Source organism: Lasioglossum baleicum, chromosome 12 (assembly GCF_051020765.1).
Source record: "Lasioglossum baleicum chromosome 12, iyLasBale1, whole genome shotgun sequence".
Lineage (NCBI taxonomy): Eukaryota > Metazoa > Arthropoda > Insecta > Hymenoptera > Halictidae > Lasioglossum > Lasioglossum baleicum.
Window position 1 is genome coordinate 7918057 of NC_134940.1, and position 14895 is coordinate 7932951.

A 14895-nucleotide genomic window follows, 5' to 3' on the forward strand; every position below is an offset into this window, starting at 1 on the left:
TACGAAGGGCGCGGTCGCTCTCTATGGATTTTTTCTGCTATTAGAAATACGGGGGACGTCGAGTATAAATTTTTAATTATCGAGTCGTTAAAAGTTCCATAAACTGACATATGCATTAATTTTATTCAATTTATAATATATTAAATATTTTCACGTCTATATGCGCGAATTATACATAAATCACACCTCTCTCTCTCTCTCTCTGTCTGAATATATTCAAATTTCTTTAATATGATTAAAAAACAAAATATTAATATTTTAATTTCTTCTTCGATAACATAAGAATTACTACAAGAGCTCTGGAAGGAGATTCTGTAAAATGAAAGACATTTCAATAGTCATAGAATTAAAATTAATATTCCCAGAAAGCAATATTTTAAAAAAGGCTGACTACTTAGGTGCCGAAATAATGCACATATACTCTACTGATTAATTGCGAGGACCACGAATGAATTTGTACACTTAACAATCAAGATCGTGGAAAATTTAAATGAATTCAATGTTGCCAATTTGAGGAGGCAACGTTCATAATTTATTTTTAGCGATCGGTATATTTCGAGTTGAACTTCCAAGCAAAGCATTCAGGTCGCCGAGTTTCCAACGCTGACGAATGCGGCCATGTTTCCGAAGGCGTCCGAGAATGTCGCTCGGCTTTTGTTTAGTGTTTAGCGACCACCACCGTCATCAGTGCCACCCCTTGCACAGTTTCGTTTCTCCGTGGAGCAGTATGCCCCCAACTTTCGCATTACCGGCACCACCGTGCCTCCTTTTTTCAGACTCAAAAGCTTGGGGACGAGAGAGAAGGAAAGTCAGGCACCCCTATGGATTTTTTTCCGTGCCGCGGGTTCCCCCTGACGGTGTTTTCCCCTCCACCTCTTGTCGGGATCGGTCCACGATGTTTTAAGGGCTCGAGCAATCCCTCTCCCGGTGGCTCTAAAAAAAATTCAACCCCCAATTTGTAGGGTTGGCGGCCTGTTTAATTGCGATATCCAGTACCTTCTCGCGATTCATCTTTTTTTTTTTACACAGCGGTTTCTCTTCTTCGCTCAGCTCTTTCTCTCTATCGTTCGCTCTCTGTGCGGTTTTTTATTTCTGTCCCTCGTGATTTTCGAGGCGTCAAGGTGGCTCATAAGGGCTCGTTGCTCGTTAATCTTCCGAGAGTCCTTTTTTTCGGCCATCTCGCCACGGAAGCTGCTCGGGAATAATAATGAGACTAATCCGTCCGACACACCCAATGTTTTAATTTCTTGCATGAACCGCTTCTCGAGCTGAACACTTCAGAATCCTACCGGGTCGGATTGTGTTTCTTCGGATGGGACTGTGTAACAGCGTGTCTGTGTTAATGATGCCATAAAAGATAATGTTTGCGTTTGATAATACTTCGCGCTCGATACATTGTTGGGGAAGATCAATTATGTGTAACTATAATGGAATTCCTTTATGGAAAATAATGAGTTAATGATGGAATAATAGTTTTCTTATAGAATAACAACGAACATTATATCTTGCTTAAGTATTTTGCTCGTCATCTATGAATTGTTTATTGCGTACCATACATGCATAATAAAATAACACAATTAGAATATAATATATAAAAAAACCACCAAATTGTTTACAAATACTTTGTACACTCACTGTATTATATTCTATTGTTGTGTATAACGTAATTTACTAAAATTGCCTGTTGTATACAGTGTAAAAAGTATTCGTACGCCTTTTAAACTAGAATAACTTTTTTACAATTGTACCAAACGGTACACAAAATATTTTCCAAAAGTTATTTTACAATAGGTTACATGCAAAAATAAAAAAGGCAATTTCTAAAACTTTTTTATTTGGGCCCTTAATGAAAATTTAAAATATATGTTTTGTAGATCTATGTTAGTTATACACATGCTGAAAATTTCATTGAAAACGATTAACATACTCTTCGGTAAATCTTTTTTGCATATCATTTCGTAATCCAATGCTCCTAATTGATTTTAAAAAATCAGACCGTTTGGTACAATTAGAAAAAAGTTATTCTATTTTAAAGGGCGTACGAATACTTTTTACACTCACTGTATTTCCTCAAAGTATAGGGCGTGGAAATTAAAATTTTACTGGTGTCCGAGTATGTATCTGACCAACTGTAAACGCAACACCGCGTATAACAAATAATATATAAAAATACCGAGCAGAGCTCCTTACTACAACGAACCCTTCAATCATAAAAGATTTGAAATCATTCTCGTGAAAAACGAGATGTTTTGTGTGTTACAATTAGTAATTCGATCACCCGCAGTATATCTTGTTCCAGCAACACAAACCATAAACCACAGAGCGTTACTCAAAGAATAAGTTAGACACAGTGCAGAAAAAAAACGTAACACATACAGTGTCTATCCATTAACCCCGAGTATAGCGGCGCGCGAGCATAATACGGAGTTTACAGTGGCGTCGCGCCACCCCTTTCGCCACGCTGTGGGATACCGTGCACCCTTGTAACCAGTCTAATTGCGATATCGCCTTTTTTCGTTCGCGTTTTTTTGCCGGACCCGTTTCTCTCCTGGTCGCGTCTATCGTTTTTTGCCGGTTATTTCCCCGCCACCCGGTAATTATGTGGGCGCGGTGGACCAAACAAGGGAAGGAGCCCGGTCGCACCGCGCGAGACCGAAGAAAAAAGTCGTTTTGCATATTTAAATCGCGAACAAGGGGCGAACAAAGGACAGAGAATCGTTCGCGGGGGTTGTACGAGAGAGACGGCAGAAGGGGTTGCCGGCGTTATCCACCGGGAGCAACGGAGAGAAGAGGATCGTCGTAAGGGCGCGTGCGCCACGACAATGGGTTATGTTTGCACATCCGAAAATTGGCCCGACGCAGAAAAATAGGCGGCTGTCTCTCGGCATGAGGCAAAAAAACAACGACATCATGCAGAAAAGGGAGAGAGAGACTGCCTAATCGAAGGACACGCGTTAAATGTCTTTAACCCCGTTACGGCTGGCACACAACCACCAAAGGGTTTCTTGAACACCGACGAAATAATTGGTCGGCCATGAATTATGATATTTCAAAGACAGGTCGCACTGGCTCTCTCGAATACATTAACGCGTAATTTATTACTTTCGAACGCCACACTTGGAAATTGCGAGCACGAGATCCGATGTGACGTGTAAAATGTAAATTGGGTATAAATCAGACGCGCGGGATAAATTGTACGCTGCGGTGGACCGGGGATTTTTTTGTGGTTTCGGTTACGAAGTGTTTGCTAATGTATTGATATATGTTCTGCTGCTTATAATTATTCTAAGGGAAGAATTAATGATTCTAAGTAAGGTTTTAACGAGTCAGACTCGCGATGAAGATTTGAACAAAATCTAACAAATATGAATGTTACGCGTTTCTTTCTAGATGAAATAAAATTTGATTCGTTCGTAATCAATAGACTGCGGATCTTTATGCAAAATAAGAAATGCTGGCATTGATTGCGAGACACAGGAGCCAAATAAAAATTTCATTCTTTTTTTTGATTATCTTGTTACTGTGAAACTAATACACTGGTGGCTTTAAATCTTTCTAATACCTCCACTGTTTTAAATTGTACGTATCCATTTTTGTCATAAATGCATAAAATCCACAGTCTAGTAATCAATATTTAAGCATTAAAATAAATGTAGCCATACAAGAAATGTAAACTTTCTTTTCTCTTCTATGGCAGTTTTGGGGATAAAGACGTTTTAATCACTGTAACTGTAAAGAAAAATGTTACGACAAGGGGATAATGATTAACTGTTTCGACTTGCACCATTTTTGCATAACATGGATCATCTCAAAACCCAGTATTATTTCATTATTATGCAGAAAAGGTTCAAAAAGAAACCTGTACGATTCCGACCGCAAGATAGATAAATGACTTTCGAAACTCGCCGCCCCCAAGAGACTCGAGTGAAATTTTCTTAATTATTTTCGATAGTGATCGTGCCGGGAACGATCAGGCACCATTTTCGTTCTATCCAGGTGTCCGAACGCAACCGTGCATCACACGCATTGACGTTTCGTTCTGGATATGTGAACGTAGCCAGGCATCCATCGTTGGGATTAGTCGGATCCAATTTTCTGCGGACGATAAATTAGAATTTATGAAATGAGCGTGGAAGGCAACGCGAGTCCTTCGAGGGTGAAACCTTACGAGGGAGGTCCACTCCCTCCCGCCTTGGAAACTCACGAGAACCGTACTCACCCCCGCGTATAAAAAAGGCCCATTGCACACCCCCGTAGCACACCGGATCTAATAGTTTTTTCCTCCTCTTTTTCGTACGGGCATATTCCCCTTGGTGTTTGACGTGACCGTGTCTTTCCGATCATGGAAATCGTTCGTTTTCGAAAGATAATATCGGTGACTGTGATATTAACCCTTAGCACTCGAGTGGCGACAGTAAAATATTGTTTACATTATTAAATATATTAGTATCTAATAAATTACTAAACCTTTAAGCATTGTATGAGGTCAGACTAGGGCAATAATCAACTAATATTTAAAAATACCTAATAGTCTTTTTGAATGTTAGTCATAGCAAAGTAGTCAGTAGTAAAAACTTTTTGATTAGTTAGTGATAACTAATTAATAATATTAATGTATGTTGATCGCACAATAGTGACTGATGACTAAAGATTGATGACTGATCGTCAAGTACTAATTCACTAATAAGCAATAGCTAACGATTACTTAGAGCTGTGACTAACTATTTGCCATTTAGTTATCACTAACCAATCAAAAAGTTTTGACTAATGACTATTTTGCTATTACTAACATTCAAGAAGACTTTATTTCAAGAAGATTGGTCACTTTTAAATATTAGTTGATTATTGCCCTACTCTGTATGAGATATTACATCAATTTCATATCCATGAAATGAAAAAAGTATATAGAATGAAATTATTCTAGGCCGGAAGGAATGTTTAATTTTCACATTAAAATAGTTCCGAGTGCAAAGGGTTAACACTGAACCTATCGAGCACTAAAAGCGATTAAAATGTTTTAGCTCACAAAAAAGACGAAACTCTATTTATTTAAATTTTGTGCAATTTTTATTACAATATGTTCTTGGATAAAGAAATTTATAATAAAATGTGAAACGGAGATATAAAACAGACGTTCTGACAGGTTACACAGCTGTATCATAATAATTAATAATTTAATCTTCATGCAAAATAAAAATTGTCTGCATTAATTGTAAGAGTCAGGAACTGCACGGACATTTATTTTTCTTCTTAATAATATGAACGAATTTCGAGTTATACAACAGTTAAAGTTCAATTGTTTAAATAATACGGCAACAGTATCCTTTTGTCAATGATTTTCAAACATTTTGTAGGCAAGGGCAGGGTATCTGAACGGTGGTATTCAACGAAATGGGTCGAAGTGTTCGATAGACATCGAGGACCGACAGATGTTTCCCATTTTTTTCACACTCTTTCCTTTATCGATGGAACACCGTTATTTTGGCAAAAAAATTTCCCGAAACCGATCGGCTGCTTCGCGCACACATGATCACGCTCCGTTCCACGTACGGACCTCCCATTGAATCAATCGTTTTCTTTCAGAAGGTTTTCTCTTTTACAAAACGGTGGAAATATATTTCCAACATTCCCGCGCGGGAAATTCAACGGTTTTGACGATTCGATCTGAAGGCAGTTTAATTTTTCTGTTAGAATATTCATTCCATCTACTTGTATGTACACGTTAGCGCTAATTTGAATATTAATGCATTTACAACGAAAACGAGTTGGTGTAATTAACAGTAAAAACATTGGAACAATTAAAAAATACTTATATATTATTTTCAACCTATTAACCATATCAAGAAAGAAAATAAATTTCCATTTCACTCCAGTTTGTTGTAATTCAGGTAGAAAACTTTTAATTTGCATAAAGATCTGTATTAGTATAGATATATTAACTATATTATTTTTAACCCCTGCGTAAGCAATTACTGGATACATAGGCAGATACTTATTGATTGTATTTCAATTAACAATATTTAATGTTTCTCTAAAAATGTTAGTTAAGTTAGTTGGATACTGTTTATTCTATTTTTACTGTTGCTACACAGATTACAAGCTTCCTGTATGTAAATGTCCGATTACCAGCACTGTGCTAATTTTTTCTGTCGAAGATTATACGAATGCTAGTCATTTTCTGGCGAGCCGGCCATGTAATCCTACCGTGATACACTTGGATATAGGACTTTTTCCTCGAGAAAAAATCCTGAAAATCCCCTAATCCCGAATGGACAGAAATAACGAGGATTTGATGACGGCCAGTGTGGGGCCTGGTGAAACCACTCGGCGGTTCGTAAATTCTGTGTGGTGGGGCGTGGGGGGTAGCAACGTGAGAATAAAAAAATGTGGGGCACACGGTCTTGGGTTACCGTTTCCTACCCCCCAAATTCTAGAAACCGAAACGAACGGTGGGTCAGGAAGTTTGAATGTAAAGTCACATCCATGCGTGTGCGAACAGAGAGAGAGAGAGAGAGAATTAATATTGTTATAATTTATTCACTGTAAATTCTTCCACTTTTTTCCTGTGGAGAAATTTATAATTATCAATACTATAAACTGTACTGAGGATTATTTCCTCTTCAGTTATTTGAAAGAACAATATGGATAATATTGTCAGATGCGACTCTAATTAATATAAATAAATTATTGTAGATTATTTATGGGACTAGATAATTGTGGATTATTTATAGAACTAAATGAATGATGAATATATTTTAGTGGGCAACGGAATGATTTTATCGTAAGTGAAAAACTGCACGAACCCGCCGAACCTCTCGCTACCCACGGTGGATAGGTGAGTGACCCCCTTCGGTTTTTATACAAGGGTTTTCCTGGGAGGGGGACGTTTTTTATATTGGGGCACCCGTGCCTGTGGGGTAGAGATCTTTTTTTATGGGCCAGCATCTGTACCCCCGTAGCTAGGAAAGCAAAATTTTTCAGCCAGCCAGTCACTCACCTGGCTCACTTCGGTACGGTGAGCATTTGGGAAATTTCTTCTCTCGGCTCAGTTCTATTTTATACTTTCTCTGTGTGCTGATTAATCACTGTTATTATTTAAAAGTTTAATATCTGTAGCAGATTATTCGACAGTGATACGTGTTGTGTTGTGAAACGAGAAGTTCGATCGTTGTGGTGTAAGAAAATCGATTGGAAGCAATCGATTGACTGTTCGAAGGCTGGTTTGTCCTCTACAATATATGTATACACGATTTTTCGTCGCTAGAATTTCTTGAATTTGAAGTGTCGTTCTGTGAGACTGCAATTGAATATTTGAACAGGGTTTTTGCGACCACAATCGTTTGTATAATATCACTTAAGCAATATACGTCCCTGAAAAATAGTACTTCATTTTTCATTCGGAAACAAGAAGAGTAAGTTAATGAATTTAAAACCAATAATTGCAGTCAAAATTGTCCACTTCTTTTGAATTGAATTAATTCAAACAATGAATTTCTGACAGCATGGCAGGTAGAGAATATTATTCTCACGAACTGCTAAATAGGTACACTGTTTCCATTAATTCGAAAAATTTGTTCGCGGTTAACGTATAATTTTTGGCGAAGGAAAAATTGAAATGAGAAATGCGAGGCCAAGAAATTCAGGCTTTGACTTCGAGCCCGTAACCCTCCGCCTTTCCCGGCTTCCATTAAAAAGAAAATGCTTTTTTCCTCTCCCCAGGTTCCCCCGAGATTAAAACATTCGTGAACGAGTCGTGAACTCGTTTGTCGTTTATGCTCTCCCTCATGTCAACTTTCCTTTCTCTTCTGGCTCCTCTTTTCTGGTCTTGTTCGCCGGGGCACGTCTCCGTCGCGACAAGATGAGTCGGATAACGAAGCGGTCTCGTTATAGAACTAATTTTCCGTAATTTCTCAAAAAAAGAAGAAAGAGTAGAAAGGGGGTGAAAAGAGTCGACCTCGGTTTTTCTGGACGTTAGCCCCTTCACCCCTCGCGTAAAGGGAAGAAAGGTAAACATGAAGGAGGAAAGTGTGGCAGTGCGAGAGGAGGAGAGGGAGGCAGAAGGCGAGAGAAAAGAAAAATAATCTCTTATACGTCGCCCACGGTGTAATGGAGGGTATTTCGCACTGCAAAACACCCGGGCTACCCCCTTACCGTCTCCATCCCCTTACCGTCGCCCCCGTCTCCGCCGTTGCTCATCCCTGCTTGTGCCACGACGTTGAAAATAATATCTATCTCTCACGAGCAGCGAGCGAGAACGCCGAAGAGGATCCGCCGGCTGAAGCTGAAGAAAGAGGGAAGAGAGAGAACGAAAGAGAGAGAGAAATGTGTATATACACGTACATGCTTGATATATCCGCGTTATATCTTCCAGGAGGAAATGCAATTTCCAGAGGATCGTCGGGGCTCGCGAAATCAAGATAATTTCGCCGAGTTAATGATAATTGGGACAGGTGTTTATGAGCAATCTGCCCCGGAGCAGGTGGCCCGCGTGATTCCTACGCCATTAATGTATTTAACGCGGGATACCCTGGGATTTTTTGCGAATATTAATGGTCACAGTTAAACACGCCGCGAGAAAATGAATATGGAGATACCGAATATTATGATTACAGTTATTAAGATAAGATGAGGGGAAATGAGCTCTTGAAGGTGCTTCTGCGATGGGCACAAATCAGTTCGGGATGATTTAATTGGCGGCCATATGCCCAGGACGTGACGATGGCAATGTATTATACTGAATTGCGCATTTTCTCCGGTGGTATATTGAGTATGATATTAAGTTGCAGAGTCGAGTTTCTTTGATTAATTTCGAGCTCGGAGCAGATAGAACCTGCGAATAAGGAATAAAGAATGGATTTAATCTGAACACGGTCCTGTTATTTTTACAGTAAGTTTTCTGAGTGAACATTGTGAATGTTTTGAAATGAATTAACATTTTCTTTTCGCTAGAATATAATAGTATTTTCTAACGCAAACGGATTAGCAAATTTACAATGCTGAACAATTATACAGTTACATAGAATTAATATTATTACGAGTAATCGAAATATCAAAGTTATTAATTACTTTTCAGTGTTCGAACAAATTAATCTGATGTTCAGCTTTCGCTGTTTTACAACAATAAATTGAGAAACTGTTTGCTTGCCTGTTTGTTACTTAAAGTGAATTTAAAAGTACAATGAGGCCTCGCGGAGATGGGAATATTTATGGGATAGCAATTTTAGAACAAAACACGTGAATTATTTCGTTCGGAGCCGCGAGCACATACGTCTCGCGATTGGAAAATGTCTGATACGCCGAAAAAGGGCGGAGAGAAAGCAGATTGTCACGGGGAAATAATAGATCTCGGTCGGAGCACAAAAACAGGAATAATAGTTACAAGTTCCGAAGTAATATATCAAGCGGATTCGTGTAACGATAAATAAGAGTAAATAACGGCAGTGATTCATAATTAAAGAGCCGAAGAACCGATCGCCGGTAAAAAGGAAGAAAACAGTGTTCGGTGGAAAGGGGAAAGAGCACGGTGTACGTTTTTTCCGGAATATTGATTCTGTTCACTCCGAAAACTAAACGAAACTTCCGAAATCGATTTTTAGCAACGTGGCTAATGACCAATTTGGCAATAACCAAAATTGTACAGAAATAATATTTAAAAAATTAACGAAGAATAAATAAATGAAAAAAAAAATGTTAAGGTTGCAATTTCGCGTGGCCACAAAGACGAATTTTGTGAGAAGACATCTGCAGAGATAATAATAATGATAGAAAAGGATCTACCCGTAAAATGATACATATTGCGGGTTATGAATTCCAAATATTCCGTCTTTTCCGTCGCAAGGACATATTCATGAACGATAACGAACAAGATCCTACTCACAGTAGCGTATCAAAAGAAAAGATTACAATGTGCAGCCTCTTGGCTACGGGGAAAATCTTTCTTCGAATGCTCGAAATATATTCATGTCTGGATTCGAGTCCCGTAGCAGCAATTATCCTGAAAAGCTTCGTCGACTTTGTATTCGCATAAGGATATTTCCGGCTTCACAACGGAAGGATGAATGGGAGAAAAGGGAGGCGCGGAGAACGAGAGCGAAAACGGACAAGCAAAATGATAAAAAAGAAAAACCAAGGACAAAAGTGTCAGATGTGACCGTCACTTGTCATCGATCGGCAGTAAAAGGAGGACACATTGATGCTTCTTAAAACTTCCACGTTTCCTTGCATTCGTACAGGAACCAGGACACCGCGTATATTTAATTCGAAAATTACATAATGGAGATTCGAATGCAGGCGGATCGATACTGCAGTTAATGTTTTCAGAATAGGACTGCCTTGAAGGTAAACTTCCCTCTCGAAGACGCTTTAGAATACACCGGTACCCGGCGTACCAATTATCTCAAGAAGCTCCATTGATTTTGTATTCACATGAGGGAATACCTCGGCCCTCAGATGGGGCACAAAGAAGCAGCGGGAAGAACAGAAGAAGAAGACGAAGAAGAAGAGGCCGAGGAGGAGGAGGACGAGGAGGACGACGAAAAGAAGGAAAGAAAGGGAATTCTGGACGAGGATGCACTTTGCAGTGGCGACGGGGTATAAGCGGGTTCCATTTTGTCCTGGGGGTCCTTAGGCGCCTCCACACTTACCAATACTCGGGCACACACGGTGCACACATTCATTAGGAACGAACACGCATGCACGCCAGCCTCTGATACACACCAGCTCTCCACCCCTGGTCTCATGTCTCTCTCTCTTTCTCTCTGTCTAGCTCATCTACCCTGCTCTATCTCGTTTTCTTCCCTCTGCCTGTTTCTACATGTGAACCTTGAGAGCTCGTCGGAAGGGATGCTGGATGATGCGCAGGCGCAACTCGCGAGATATTGATAAAAATACGCGAAGGTCTATCCCCACCCATACAACCCCGACGAGCCAGCCCCATCTGAGGGAACTAAGGAGATATTCTGACGTCGAGGACCACCCCTACCCTACGACGTCTCTCGGTCGAATCTTGCATTACGACATTAACATAATTATTAATATTTTTCCTATCCCCGTGCTCCCTTTCTCTTACCTCCGTTCTTTCTTCCTCGGCGGCCAAGCTTTTCCTTCGAACGATATTCCCGCTTCTTATTGTGATTGGAAGACGTTTTTATTGTCTCCGACTCTATAGCTCCGCGATTTTATTAATTTCATTGACAGAGGCGACAGATTGTGCGGACCACGCGCTTTCGCTAATTAAGTCAATAAAATGGCGACGTACATAGAACACAATACAAAGAATTATATTATTCCAACTAGGGTAATTGTACCGTCAGCCATCTTGGGCGATGCTATTACGAACGTACTGTTTTCGAAACGCTTTATATGGGGACACGAAAACAAATAGGAGAAAATGAGATTTTCATCACATTGAAAATAAACCACCATTAATTTACATTACCTCTTACTTAACTCGCTGTTTACGACGCTCGACAGCCCCGTTTCTAAATTAATGGCGGCCTCGTCTGCATATTTATGAGGCACGATCCAGTTACCCAAAAGAGTGTCGAGCCGTTATTAAATTTATCGATTAAAGATTATGTTCCGGGGAAGACGAAGGTTACCGGCGAAGTTCAACTAGAAAGTAGTTCGTCAAGAGGGAAACACGCGCATAGAGACGACACCCTTTTGCTTCGTCACAAAGGAGGCCGTCTCACCCTCGGCCTTGATTTTTCGCTAAGTTTCCAAGTATTTCGTTCGGATTTGGGTACCTCGATCGAGTAGAGCATTCACAGGCGAAGTGGAAACAGTGAGATCGCTGCGGGCCTCGCAATTAAAACGTTCTGGTTCAAGTGTTTCCCTTTGTGGATGCCAGGGCATCCCGAAGGAGGGCATGAAGGGGGCGGAAAGGTCAGAGAACGATGTCGATCAAAGGGGATTATTTCATTAAATCGACTAATCATTCGCATGGCCTACCGGAACAGAGGCTTCTCGATGGATCGACGTGGATGGACGCTTTAAAACCGATTCTCGGTGTTTAACACTTTGACTGCCGCCTCGGAAATTCCGCAAAGTCAAGATAATCGATTCAATTGAATCAAAAAGTGGTCGGAAAAATGATTCCGTTGTAAATATGTTCACAATGACAACTGAAGGATTGCGTCTATCGAGTAGCGTCATCTTTGCAGTTTGGGTGGGATATCGCGTTTGAGATATTGCTGGTTAAAAGGACAGGCTTCATAAAATTCCACGCCCCCGCAGACGACAAGTATCGAGCTCTCGTCCGAACTCATCTAATCCTCGATCGTGGGTGGCCTTAGAAAGGGGTGAGGACAGGCGAGCAAGGGCGGTGTTCAGGCGAAATTATATTTTTTGTCGTCAGGACACGTTCTCGGCGCCCAGGACACTCGCATCCCGAGGGTATTTAAAGACGCCCCCGTCCTTCCTTTGCGGGCGCAAGGTGCGGGGGAGGCGATGAACGCCAGGGCGGCTCCTAAGGCAGTAATCCTTCGAGCGCTCACGCACCAGTATTAGTCCTCCTCTATAAGATGAACACACGAACGGGAACACTGACATATACCTGAGCCTGGCCACACAGCTGTTTCGACCGTGGGCCACACACTTGCGCACGCGGTAGAAACCGAAAACCGCGATCAAGTAGGATTACTTCGGAGCAATATGCTCCCTCTCTCTTTTTCGTTGCCGTCGTTGACCCTCCTACTTCGTTGTCGAAGACACCCCCGGAGTGGACACACGGCTACGTGTACGTACGCGGCGCTTGTGTGTGGAATACAAGCGAAATGTACAGGTACAATCTTCTATCTTTCGGCCAGCGCCCCGTTATCTGAAATGAGAGTTTGCTTAGTGTATCGATGTCCCGCTATTACATTCTACCGTTAAACGCTCACCGTAAAGCGTTAGTTATCGACAGATAAGCCAGCCGCGATTTACCCCCTCGTTCCTCTGCCAACATCTCACAGTCATCTTTCCGGAAAGATGTTTCTTCGATTCCGAATGCGTCGAGCACAGTCGACGAACTTTCACTTCTTTGGCAAAAGCGCCACCTCTGATCAAGTTCAGAAGTATTTATTTTGATACATTTGAATGAAGCAAATTTCATTCGAATTTTTACGCAAGAAATTACATACAACTTTGTGACAGACAAATTACATTGTAATGTTCACGCGTATTTATTAACCTCCACCGTGTTCTGTGTATTATTATACGTCACACTGAGACACTTATATCCTCGTGTATCTGACAGAAGAATTTTCTGACTGCATCGGCAACGCCAATGTCTTATCCGATACAGAACGCCACTAAACGCTGACTGAAGATACTACCTATTCGTGAGAAATTCCTTTTGCCTTGTTCTTTCTGTTTTCTTCTGTTGTTTCGACTCCGCTCTTTTCCAATTTTCTTTTCTTCTCGGACACATATCCGTTTCGATGCCGTAATGCGTAGTGTCGTTTCGTAGTCATTCTACGAACATTTTACATTAATCCGCGCGTGATGGATTCATCCAAAAATATTTTGTTTGTCAATTTATAAAAATCGTAATTTTACACGAAGATCCATAACCCCTCAGCTTACTTCGGCATCTCCTTGTATTAGGTTCAACAGGCAGATGAACGTTGATCTCGATGTATTTTCGAAAACATGTAGAATGTACAAGCTTCTTCGCGAGGATTGACGCTAAAATGCAGCTAAAAACTTGCGTCAGTCGCACACAACTGCCATGACAGTCAGACTGTTACCATCCTCGGCGAACCGCGGAAGACGTCACCGAGAATCGGCCATTAACCTGCAGTTTCCTCGGCAATCTCTCGTCGAGGATCAGCCGGCTCGCAGCTAGCGTAACAATAATCACATCGGTGGACCACTTAAGACGTCACCTTGATTTTCCAAGCAAATTCCTCCGATGGTTCGTTCGGGTCCCCGACGAGGAATTCTGAAAGGAGCTATAGAGCCTTGCTGACGTTCCTCGGAAGTAACGTGAAATCCAAGAGACGTAGAGCAGTCAGCCTTAAAGCGAGTTAAGGATGGTTACACAGTCACCCTGGTGAGGTGCAAGCATAATATTCCCGAGGCGGGCAAAGTAGGTGCCGCTGTGCGATGAGACGACGAGGTGAAACCGGATGAGGGGGTTGGGAGGGAGGGAGGGAGGGAGGAAGGTAGGGGGTGGAGAAGAAGAAGAAGAAGGAGGTGAAGGAGGAGAGGGTGGCAGCGAGGGGTGGAAAGAGACCGGCGAACGAAGGCGGGGACTGGGGGAAGGGGGGTGGGTGGAAGAAAAATTCAAAGGAGGACGAGTAACAGGAGGAAGAGGAGCAAATAGACGAACGGGACGCGAAAGATGAGGTTGGAGAAGAAAGTGCGGAGATAGTGCGCGAAGAAAAAGAAAAGAGGAGAGAAGACGAGCGGCGTCGGCTGCGGGAAAAAGATAGAGTCTGCGAGGAAAGAGTAGAGCGAAAGGGGGCGGGGGTGTAACGCGGGGTAAAAGTCCGCGAGCCATTTTTCCCCATATAATTATAAGAGAGGGACTGGGCGTTTCCATGGTAACCGCACACCACCCTCTACCCGCCAACCCACCCCCTCCCTTCCTCTCATACACTCTGCACCCCGTTTACTTATATGTTGGAGGACGCGCATTGGCACATGTGCACGTATGCGCCTGTCCGTGTGTGTATATCCGCTGATGGAGGTGGTAGCTCCGGTGGATCTACGTGTGCGCCCCTCCACATACGCGCGTGTTCTCGTATGCGTGCATATACATACGATCACAGAGCAGACCGGGAATAAGGAACACAAGAGTGTGTATAACAGGGGATGAAGGGAGAGAGAGAGAGAAGGCTTGCGCTTACGTGGGACGGCCAGGGGAGGAATGGGAGGGTGGCGATGGTGGGTGGAGAGTGAAATTAA